General features: G+C 40.6%; 1 long non-coding RNA gene and 1 other non-coding gene across 2 annotated transcripts; both read right to left on the reverse strand.

Moving 5' to 3' along the window:
* Positions 1 to 304: 304 nt before the first annotated feature.
* On the reverse strand, positions 305 to 375 carry trnag-ccc (transfer RNA glycine (anticodon CCC)). Its single transcript has one exon. It is a non-coding gene; the product is annotated as a tRNA-Gly (tRNA).
* A 5,480-nt stretch (positions 376 to 5,855) lies between these two features.
* LOC111974967 (uncharacterized) lies at positions 5,856 to 12,341 on the reverse strand. Its single transcript, XR_002878751.2, has 4 exons — positions 12,126 to 12,341; positions 11,900 to 11,968; positions 7,310 to 7,422; positions 5,856 to 7,160 (listed from the first exon to the last, which is right to left on the reverse strand). It is a non-coding gene; the product is annotated as an uncharacterized lncRNA (long non-coding RNA).
* Positions 12,342 to 12,757: the final 416 nt, after the last annotated feature.

The raw sequence follows: 12,757 nt of genomic DNA on the forward strand, positions 1-12,757 counted from the left end.
TTGTTTCACATTTCAGCAGCAGCAGACGTCAGTCAATAAACCACTAATACTAATCATATTTCAAAACAATCTCTGCGATTAATCTTTAGTTTTAGAATAATGACGACATTTTAATGAACAAAAAGAACACACGTCTGGGAAACCCACGTGACTGATCACAATTTGGCAACGTTTAGCTCGGACCTTTGGAAATGTTTGCTTTGCTTTCGTGCGGAATAAAAGCAAACACATAGGTAACGGTTGACAAATTACTCAATCCATACCTTTTTCAAAAGSATAAGGAGTTTGGCGAGAGAAAAAAATGTGCGCCGCCCGGGAATCGAACCCGGGTCGAAAGAATGGGAATCTTCCATGATACCATTACACCAGCGGCGCAGATGATTTGTTATGAACATCCAAGGATCATAATGATGAGATACATGATTTCATAATTCAAATGATTACTTATGTGTTTGTTGCATATTAGCTTTTATTTATTGTAAAACATTGTAGAAAAAACAAATAGGAAGGAATATACCTATACTTCAGAATAAATAGGCCTACCCCATGTAAAAACGTACAGAATGGTTACCTGGAGGGTCATGCTTTTTTAATTTCAGTCAATCTAGTCTAGTTAAATAAAGGTTAAATAACAAATAAAAATAAATTGATAAGTGTGTGAATTGGACAATTCTCCTGTCCTGTTAAGCATAAAAAATGTAACGAATACTTTTGGGTGTCATGGAAAATGTATGGAGTAAAAACTAAATTATTTTCTTTAGGAATGTAGTGAAGTATAAGTTGTCAAAAATATAAATAGTAAAGTAAAGTACAGTTACTATCACGTTTGAAGGTAAGACCCAGGTGCAGACAATGTCAAAGTAACAAAAGTTTATTAATTAGAACACGGGCAGGCAAAGGTCAGGCAGAGGTCAGTAATCCAGAGTAATGGGGCAAAAGTACCGGAGGGCAGGCTCAGGTCAGGCAGAGGTCGGTAATTCAGAGTAGAGGGTAAAGGTACAGGACGGCAGGCAGGCAGAAAGGACAAAACCGGGAAAACTAGAAAACAGGAATATAGACAAGGCAGGAGCAAGGGGGAAAACGCTGGTAGGTTTGAGGAACAAAACGAACTGGCAACAGACATACAGATAACACAGATATATATATATACACAGGGGATAATGGGGAAGATGGGCGATACCTGGAGGAGGGTGGAGACAATCACAAAGACAGGTGAAACAGATCAGGGCGTGACAGATGTCCCTAGCGGAGACCCAGCACCTCTCCTTCGGGCCATAACCCTCCTAGTCAACCAGGTACTGGAATCCCCTGCCCCGGGGTCGAACCTTCAGGAGACGCCTCACCATGTACGCCGGTTGGCCGTCGAAGAGATGGGGGAGAGGGGTGGGCCTGGAAACAGGTAGGAAGTAGAAGGAGGGTACGGGGCAACAGAGGACAAACAGCAGAGGGGCTAATGATCTTGGAGCAGAGGGGAAAAGTCTCGGCTACCGGAGGTGTAGCCGCGTGGCTATAGCAGCGTGCCAGCGCATCTGGCTTGACCTTCTTTGATACCAGTCAGGGCTGCGGAAGCGAAGTGGTCCGGGACTTACTGAACCCCTCCCAGAYGTCCTGGTACTCCGCGGGGCTGGCGGAGAGATCCGGGGGAAATTCCAAGCACCCAGGAAGACATCCCGAGGCAGGCAGAGCTAACTTCAGGCAATGAGTGTGGCAGAACGGACTCCAGCCCACGATGGCACCAGTAGACCAGTCAATAGAGGGATTGTGTCACCGGAGCCAAGAGAATCCCAATACCACGGAAACCTGTGGACACTCAACCAGCAGGAATTGGATTGTCTCGCTGTGGTTCCCCGACACTCGTAGGTTGACTTGGTGGTCTGGTGGGTGAGCCGGCCTATAGAGCGCCCGTCCAGTGCTTTAACACCCATGGGAATGGAGAGGGGTTGAGTGGGGATGCCCAGCTCGGATGCCAGAGTAACGTCCATAAGACTCACATCGGGCCCCCCCCCCCCCCCAAACCCCTAGTTTTTCTAGTTCTTATTCATTATTGTTATATAAGGAGGCCATTGTGCTGATGTCTCAGATGTCTCAGTTCCTGTCTCTTATACACATCTAGATGTGTATAAGAGACAGGGCCTATAGAGCGCCCGTCCAGTGCTTTAACACCCATGGGAATGGAGAGGGGTTGAGTGGGGATGCCCAGCTCGGATGCCAGGGTAACGTCCATAAGACTCACATCGGGCCCCCCCCCCCCCCAAACCCCTAGTTTTTCTAGTTCTTATTCATTATTGTTATATAAGGAGGCCATTGTGCTGATGTCTCAGATGTCTCAGTTCTCTGGAGCAAGATTCTCTCACTCATGAAGGTGGGCTCTGGCTTCAATCGCCTGGCTGTGTAGATGCTGAAGATCACTCCAGGGACCAGGAATGCACAACACCATCCCAGACACAGCCAGAATGTCACGACTTTCACCGAAGTCGGTTCCACTCCTTGTTCGGGCGGTGTTCGGCAGTCGACGTCACCGGTCTTCTAGCCATTGCCGATCCATTTTTCATGTTCCATTTGTTTTGTCTTGTTTTCACACACACCTGGTTTCAATTCCCTAATTACATGTTGTATATGTTCCCTCTGATTCCCCCATGTCCTTGTCGGGAATTGTTTATTGCAAGTACGTGTGCTATGTTTGACTGGTGCGCTACGGGTTTTGTGCCCATGTGTTTGTTGTTTTTGTATGCCGGTAGTTATGTATATTAAACGMCTCCGGCTATTTACCAAGTTCTGCTCTCCCGCGTTTGACTTCCCTGCCATCAGTTATGCACCCCTTACACAGAATGCATTCTTCATGCAGAGAGAGACAAAAACCTAGAGATTAAGACAAGTACAGACAGAGAGAGCGAGAGAGAGGTGAGTTACATGCTCAGATTGATTAGACAAAAGAGAGAAAAAGGGACAGAGAGAGGGAGWTCAGATGACGTGGTATGTTTGGGATATAGTAATAGGGAAATCTCTCACCCGTGGATCAATCACATTGAGATAGACTGCTGTATACACATTGTCCAGAGACACAGCAAGTCAATGGCAATCCAAGACCTCATATAAGATCTATAAATCTTATAAGTACAGTCAGTGTCAAATATCAAGTTGGTCTAGTTTAATTATATTGTTCTCCATGGAAAGTACTCTGCATAGAAAAAMTATATAATATAGGCTGATGTTTTGTGTCCTGTATGTAGGCTACTGTACATATGTACATTGACAGCTATTGTATGGAGATGATAATTAACCAATCCATCAGAGCAGTATGTTACTTGTCATGTCACTTGCTCAATGTACCCTCTTTAAAACCAAACAAATGGGATATCCTCACAMCTATTGACACCCTACCAGCCTGACATTATGGAGAACATTCCTCTGTCTTAAGAATCATGGCATTGGAACAACTGTCCATTACACCTTACTATTGCATAAGCTTTGGGGAGGGGTTATCTTTAGAGAAAAGTTGTCTCTTATGACTGCCTTAAGTGATTTGGTTCTGGGTGCTGAGATTAGAGAAAAGGGAAGAGCATGCAGAAGCAACTAACCAATATTTATATTGTATTGTATATGGTGTCCGAATGTAATACTCAGAGGRAGCACCATGGTGTCCGAAATACTTCCTGTGCATGACTTTTGTTGTGTTTATTATAATATTGAGGCCCTGTACGTTAACACCATCACAAGTTCGTAAAGTTTGTGTGGAAGAGGAGGAAAAATGGTTGTTATTCATCCATAATGATAAGCCACCAAGTTTAGARAACCTAGATGGGAAACTATTGAGAATAGCAGCGGACTGTATTGCCACCCCTATTTACTATGTKTTTAACCAAAGCCTAAAGGAGTGTGTGTGTCCACAGGCGTGGAAGGAAACTAAAGTAATTCTACTGTCTAAAAATAGTAAAGCACTCTTAGCTGGCTCTTACAGACGCCAAATCAGTTTGCTCTTAGTAACTGATGGAGTGAATTGTGTTTGAACAAATGCAATGCTATTTTTTAAAGAACAAGTTAATAACTGACTTTCAGCATGCATATAGGGAAGGGCACTCAACTTGTACTGCACTGACTCAGATAACTAATGATTGGCTAAAATAATGGATAATAAGATGATAGGTGGAGCTGTACTGTTTCAGTGTAGCCTTGCTGTTATTGATCATCATTTGTTATTGAAAACACTCACTTGTTATGGGTTTACATCACCTGCCATCACATGGTTGGAGAGTTACTTTTCCATTATAACTCAGAGAGTATTCTTCAATGGAAGCTTTTCTAACATCAGATATGTACAGTGCGGTATTCCTCAGGGCAGTTTCCTTGGGCTGTTACTCTTCTCTATTTTTACAAATTATTTGCCACCAGAAATTAAAATTACTATGTATGCTGATGATTGCACACTCTACACATCAGCACCTACAGCCGGTGAGCTCACTGAGACTCTTAGCAAGGAGTTACAGTCAGTGTCAGAATGGGTAATTAACAATAAACTGGTCTTAAATACAGTACCAGTCAAAYGTTTGGACYCACCTACTCATTCCAGGGTTTTTCTTTATTTTTACTATTTCCTACATTGTAGAATAATAGTGAAGACATCAAAACTACGACAWAACACATATGGAATCATGTAGTAACCAAAAAAGTGTGAAACAAATCAAAATATATTTTAGATTCTATATTGTGCACTACTTTTAACGAAAGCCCTATCAACATTTGTGACTGTAAAGGAAATAGGGTGCCATTCGGGATGCATCCTAATTGTAAGGTAGTTCCCGACCAAGTGCATAGTAGAGAACAGTGAGAGTACAAAGGAAAATAATGTAATATTGGTTAGTCTTACGTTTCCCACAATGTAAGGGATTTGGTAGTGGAGTGTGTGGCTCAAACTTTTCATGGTTTTGTCTACATTAACATAGTGTGAGAGAAATGAGCTGTTAATAGAGGGATCATCATATTCAAATAATCACATTTAAGGCTGTTAAAAACTGTTTTTAATGCAATTTAATAGTGGAATTGAAAACCTACCTGATCTTGTACTTGAATCTGTGCCTGAAATTCACTACTCGATTAAGGTACCTTACAGATAATTGTATGTGTGGGGTACAGAGATTGGATACTCATTCCAGAATTATGTCTKTAAAAAATGTCTATAAACCAAATTCCCAAATTGATATTATGGGGTATTGTGTCTAGATCAGACACAAAATCAAAATTTAGTCGATTTTAAATTCAGGCTGTAACACAACAAAATTTGGAAAAAGTTAAGGCGTGTGAATACTTTCTGAAGGCACTGTACCTGACCAATATTGAAAACTCAATGCCSCTTTTGCAAAAAATATTTGCTGAATACTCAAATGTCAGGAAGTAAAATTATTGTGAATAATAATAATAGGAAAAATACAAAAATAACTTACGGATCTACAGCAATCCTTTAAGTGAACCAATAAAAATATTTAAAACTTAGGATGCTTAATAAGTGACAAAACAACAAATAGATAAATAACTTCATGCATTGCAACTTATAAAATAAAGGTTAAATAAAATGTAAAAAAATAGAAAAGTACAGTACATTGTTCATTGTCCTACGGTTCTTCAATAAAAAAACATACAGTATATTGTTCATTGTGCTATGGGTCTTCAATAGACTTACTGTATATTGTTCATTGTGTTATGGTTCTTCACTAAAAACATACAGTATATTGTTTATTGTGCTATGGTTCTTCAATGGAGACTTACCGTATATTGTTTATTGTGCTATGGTTCTTCGAGACTTACTGTATATTGTTCGTTGTGCTATGGTTATTCAATAGAAACTCACAGTATATTGTTCATTGTGCTTTGGTTCCAAGCTGTTTAATGGCACAGTCAACTTAGTGTATGTAAACTCCTGACCCACTGGAATTGTGAGACAGTGAATTATAAGTGAAATAATCTGTTATCAATTGTTGGAAAAATGATTTGTCATGCACAAAGTAGATGTCCTAACCGACTTGCCAAAACTATAGTTTGTTAACAAGAAATTTGTGGAGTGGTTGAAAAACAAGTTTTAATGACTCCAACCTAAGTGTARGTAAACTTCCGACTTCAACTGTATAGTCACCCTTTCAAGCTGCTACTAGCTTTCACGGTTCCTAAGGCCAAAACTGAAATAGGATAAATATAATTTTCCTATAARGCTCCTTGGTCTGGGAACGAGCTGCAAAAGACTTTAAAACTGGAGGAGAGGGTATCAATTGTTGAGTTTAAAGCTCTGATAGAGAAATGTTTTTGAATTGTATTTTGCCCTTTGTATATACTGTACACACTGACTACTTCCTGCAGACCTCTTGGCCAGGTTCCTCTCGCAAAAGAGGTTTCTAACCACAAATGGTATTTTCCTGGTTAAATTAAGGTAAAAAAATACAAAATAACACACACACAGATTTGCTGCTCCTATATATTATATACCAGCAGTAATTGCCCATCYTAGTTGAAGTTCAGCAGGCCCCGTCTGCCATTGTCAGGTATTATTTCAAGCCATTTAGGTTAACTGACCAATTCTGAGCACTCTGATTGAATCCATCCAAGAACTACAATAAATGAGAGAAGCACACAGGCACATAAATAACGGTCATAGGCAGTATAGTTCATTCAATGCCAATATACTGTAATGAAAGGTAGGCTACAGTAGTAACAGTGCCTTAGATACACTGGGGGATTTTTTTWTATTTTTTACAGAAAACAAAATATGACACAATGTCAAATTGAACAACACTGCTAGCATTGAGGAAGTCCTCCAGATCAAATTGCTGCTCCATGCGCATGCTAGGGAACAACGACTGTCATCTCGTACAGCCACTGAAACAAAGAGCACAGACAGGGAGGTATGCATGAGTACACCCAGAAACAGTGTAAAAGCTGTAATCCAGTTTAAAGGGCTGAGACACCTTGTGACTGTGACTGAATATCATTGTGGAATGTGGGGGCAGTAAAACAGAAAAGTACAGATGCTCTTAGAGCAGCAATAGAGAGGTCACTGGTATATTGCTGAGGTGCTGGGCTGAATTTAGTGGGTATTAAAGCTGGTCTCTTCAACTGCTGTTGAAGTTTTGACTGATGTTGAGGCTGCTGAAAATATCCTTCTGCTGGTCTAAGAACTGTGATAGAAACAACAGCAGGGGACAGAATCATTTGAATTAGTTGGGATGTGTATTTATTAATTTACCTATGGGTAAATAGGTTTTTACAATAGCCAAGTCCCTAAAGATTCCCTATGCACAGATATTTCCCATTCGCCATCACTCACCTCAAAGATCTGTCCATGGGTCCAGCTCTGGCAGCCCAGGGTGTGGGCCTTCCCCCCATAAAACAACCAGGCTGATGAAGGGCCAGCAGAACATGAAGCTCACCACCACAGCACTGTGGAATGATGTCAGAAAACAGCATCAGTCAATACTGTCAGGAGATGTAATGAAATACAGGGCCATGTCAGAAGAGGACAGGATATGTAACCTGTGGGAAGATGCAGAACAGGGCCCGTACTCCTAAAGCATCTCATATTAGGAATGCTGACCTAGGATCRGTTTTTCATCACAATGAATATGATTACATGGACGGGGGACTTGATCCAATATCAGCACTCCTGCTTTTTGGCGCTTTATGAATACGTGCCCTGATTTTCTAAATCAGTTATACTTTGCTTATGCTTTGAACAGGCCAATTGCTGTGTGTTCCAGTTGAGCATCTGGGTACGTGGAGTAAATGGTAGGGTAGAAGATCGCATTCCCAGAGAGTGAGCAGCCACCATCAGAAGCACCATGACCAGCATCACCATGCTGTGTCACCACTACTGCCCACCTGCAGAGCACGCCAGAGAGCACACAGACGTCAATCCACATCGTTGATATGTAGCAAAAAGTATGTCAACATCATTATTTTATAAGTGATGGAAAAATGTGTGTGCCACTATAGGGAAAGACAAGGGAGACAGATGTATACAGAAGTCTGTGGGTAAACACTATCATAATTGTTTTTGTTTGTTTAAGTGACACTCATGAAAAAGTGCTACTGAATTACTAGGCTACTCATCACTACAACACAAAACCTGTTGGTTCTACTACTTGATTGCTATTGAGATGTGTAGTAAACCAGTAGTGATTTATGTAGTCATTTAAGTAGTAAGTGATAAATTGGGACGTTTCACTACTGGTGAACATTACATATTTCCTATTCAAATCACTACATAATTCTCCCTTAAATGACTACTGTGTAACTACTGAGCTTTTGGGTATATACACCACATAAAACCTACACAATTCTTACATGTTCACTATTGAATTACTACACAATGCTTACATTACTGCTGAATGCCTACTCAATCCCTATTAAATTACTACTGTAGTGTTCTGTCGCTACTGAATTGCTCCTGATCCTTTTTCCATTTCATACATAAACCCCTTTGAATTACTATTGGAAACTGAAATATTTACAACTGTTTGCCTGTTCAAAATCACTATTGACATCTTGTTTCAATACTGCGTCACTACTAGACAAGTGCACATGTCATTTCCTCATGTTTTCTAACTGTAGTTATATCAACAAACAATAAGCTTGTACAAACTTATTTGGAATTTCTGTATTTATAAAAGTATTCACATATTAAATTACCTATTTACACATTTTTGTTAATCCCATTGAGGTCTTCATTCAGCTTTGACTAAACTATCTTCAGAATCTATTTTGTTGCAGCCACATTTCTCCACAACATAACCTTTTAGAAAATAAAGACAAACACAAGAGACAACCAATTATAAGCCATTATCATGCATCTGCTAACAGAGGTCACATAAGACAAGACAGATAAGATGAACGTTGTTTAACAGCAATGGCCTCCAGGTTTCTTAATTGGAGGGCCTCCTTGGCAACAGGTAGGTAACTATTGCATTTTATCAATGGSAATTTGAATTCAGAGCTACGATAAGATCCTGAGGCCCATTGTCGTGCCATTCATCCACCGCCGTTCACCTTATGTTTCAGTATGATAATGCACGGCCCCATGTCGCAAGGGTCTGTACACAATTCCTGGAAGCTGAAAATGTCCCAGTTCTTCCATGGCTGCATAATCAGACATGTCACCCATTGAGCATGTTTGGGATGCTCTGGATCGACATGTACGACAGCGTGTTCCAGTTCCCGTCAATATCCAGCAACTTCGCACAGCTATTGAAGAGGAACGGGACAACATTTCACAGGCCACAAACAGCCTGATCAACTCTATGCGAAGGAGATGTGTCACACTGAATGAGGCAAATGCTGGTCACACCAGATACTGACTGGTTTTCTGATCAACACCCCTACCTTTAAAAAAAAAAAAAAGGTATCTTTGACCAACAGATGCATATGTGTATTCCCAGTCATGTGAAATCCATAGATTAGGGCCTAAGGAATTTATTTACATTGACAGATTTATTTTTATGAGTTGTAAAGCTGTCAAATCTTTGAAATTGTTACATGTTGTTTAATTTTGTTCAGTATACATTTCAATGGGACTAGCAAACAGCTAGGTTTAAAACAAAACATCTATGACAATGGCTAACAGCTAAGACCATTTTGGATAGCAATCTTCTTGATGTTGTAAAAAGTTAWATAAAAACAGATTTACAATGACATGGGAGTATTCATAAAACAAAGGAAAGTTAAACTTAAAAATGGGCTATGAAAGACAGGATGACAAAGTATGAAAGACAGGATGACGAAGAATGAAAGATGATTAGTCGGGATTGTCAAAAACTAGCTAACAACAACAACCAACTACTTCCTATTTTGTCTTCTGCCTTTGTAAAAAGCCAGTTTAGTTTGGCTGWAGTGTTGTGACTACTTATTTAGTACCAACATCAAGTAGTAAAATCTCTACCTGATAACTATTGAAGAGCCTGAAAGGTAAAGGAGTAGTGTTGTGACTACTTATATACTACCAACTTCAAGTAGTAAATACAGTTGAAGTCGAAAGTTACCAAACACTTAGGTTGGAGTCATTAAAACTCGTTTTTCAACCACTCCACAATTATCTTGTTAACAAACTATAGTTTTGGCAAGTCGGTTAGGACATCTACTTTGTGCATGGCACAAGTAATTTTTCCAACAATTGTTTACAGACAGATTATTTCACTTATAACTCATTGTATCACAATTCCAGTGGGTCAGAAGTTTACATACACTAAGTTGACTGTGCCATTAAACAGCTTGGAAAACTCCAGAAAATTATGTCATAGATTTAGAAGCTTCTGATAGGCTAATTGACATCATTTGAGTCAATTGGAGGTGTACCTGTGGATGTATTTCAAGGCCTACCTTCAAACTCAGCGCCTCTTTGCTTGTCATGGTAAAATCAAAAGAAATCGGCCAAGACCTCAGAAATAAATTGCAGACCTCAACAGTCTGGTTCATCCTTGGAGCAATTTCCAAACGTCTGAAGGTACCACGTTCATACTGTACAAACAATAGTATGGCAAGTACAAACACCATGGGACCACACAGCCGTCATACCGCTCAGGAAGGAGACGCGTTCCGTCTCCTAGAGATTAATGTACTTTGGTGCGAAAAAGTGCAAATCAATCCCAGAACAACAGCAAAGGACCTTGTGAAGATGCTGGAGGAAACAGGTACAAAAAGTATCTATATCCAACAGTAAAACGAGTCCTATATCAACTAACCTGAAGGCCGCTCAGCAAGGAAGAAGCCCTGCTCCAAACCCGCCATTAAAAAAACAGACTACGGTTTGCAACTGCACTGGGGACAAAGATCGTACTTTTTGGAGAAATGTTCTCTGGTCTGATGAAACAAAAATAGAACTGTTTGGCCATAATGACCATCATTATGTTTGGAGGAAAAAGGGGGAAGCTTGCAAGCCGAAGAAACCCATCCCACCCGTGAAGCCAGGGTGTGGCAGCATCATGTTGTGGGAGTGCTTTGCTGCAGGAGGGTCTGGTGCACTTCACAAAAGATGGCATCATGAGGAAGGAAAATTATGTGGATATATTGAAGCAACATCAAGACATCAGTCAGGAAGTTAAAGCTTGGTCGCAAATGGGTCTTCCAAATGGACAATGACCCACACTACTTCCAAAGTTGTGGCAAAACAGCTTAAGGACATCAAGTCAAGGTATTGGAGGGACCATCACAAAGCCCTGACCTCAATCCTATAGAAAATGTGGGGGCAGAACTGGAAAAGCGTGTGTGACAAGGAGGCCTACAAACCTGACTGTTACACCAGCTCTGTCGGGAGGAATGGGACAAAATTCACCCAACTTATTGTGGGAAGCTGTGGAAGGCTACCTGAAACGTTTGACCCAAGTTAAACAATTTAAAGGCAATGCTGCCAAACTAATTGAGTGTATGTAAACTTCTGACCCACTGGGAATGTYATGAAAGAAATAAYWMMWAAAATCACTATCATTCTGACATWTCATTCTTAAAATAAAGTGATCCTAACTGACCTAAGACAGGTAATTTTTACTATGTTTAAATGTCAGGAATTGTGAAACTGAGTTTAAATGTATTTGGCTAAGGTGTATGTAAACTTCTGACTTCAACTGTATACCAAATAATGAAGAGGAAGGTCACTCTCACCTGCTATTGTGGTTGGAAGGTTAGGTTCCCCTAGATTAGAAGACACCCACTGGGCAAAAACGTCAATTCAACATCTATTCGAAGTTGGTTGAACGTAATGTAATTTAATTTAAATAACATTGATTCAACCAGTGTGTGCCCAGTGGGCAGCCGATAAACATGGATTTCAGTTTGATTTCATCCATTCCAATGCAACAACATATCAAGAAGAGTTTTGCAAACATTTCCATTCTGGTATGGTTAAAACTAATCCTGTTTGTGTGCTCACCTGTTCAACAAGGCCTGCAAGGCTGGATACAGGTGGCACGTCATTCAACTTTTCAGCCATACTGGGAATCTACAATAAAAACACAAATGGATACTGTAACATTATTTAATACCAGTGTAACGAGTGCGCTGAGAGTCGGGAAGCAAGTTCAGGGAGTGAGGGTTTTAGTAAATAAAATAAACAATTAACACAAAACACACGCAACGCAAAACAGAGTCAATAATACCTGAGGAAAGAACCAAGGGGAGAGACAGATACAGGGAAGATAATCAAGGAGGTGATGGAGTCCAGGTGAGTGTCATGAGGCGCAGGTGCGCGAGACGATGGTGACAGGTGTGCGGGATAATCAGCAGCCTGATGACCTAGAGGCCGGAGAGGGAGTGTACGTGACATAACAGACACATGACACAAAAAACAAAATTTTCATTTTCCTAGATCAGTCTCCGTCATATCCTTGGTTTTCGACAGACAAGAAAACTAGATTAGAGAAAGAAAGACCTGGCCTGTCCCCCAATGGCACCCTATTCCCTATAAGGGTTATTCGGCTMGCCCCATAGGAGGACCCTTTGAAGAACCATTTTAGGTTCCAGGTAGAACTGTTTTGGGTTCCATGTAGAACCTTTTCCACAGAGGGCTCTACATGGAACGCAAAAGGGTTCTACCTGGAACCAAAAAAAGGTTATACTTGGAACCAAAAATGGTTCTCAACGTCAACAGTGAAGAGGCGACTCCGGGATGCTGGCCTCTAGGCAGAGTTGCAAAGAAAATGCCATATCAGACTGGTAAATAAAAGATTAAGATGGGCAAAAGAACACAGACACTGGACAGAGGAACTCTGCCTAGAAGGCCAGCATCCCG

The sequence above is a fragment of the Salvelinus sp. IW2-2015 genome, linkage group LG15 (assembly GCF_002910315.2).
Source record: "Salvelinus sp. IW2-2015 linkage group LG15, ASM291031v2, whole genome shotgun sequence".
Taxonomy (NCBI): Eukaryota; Metazoa; Chordata; class Actinopteri; order Salmoniformes; family Salmonidae; genus Salvelinus; species Salvelinus sp. IW2-2015.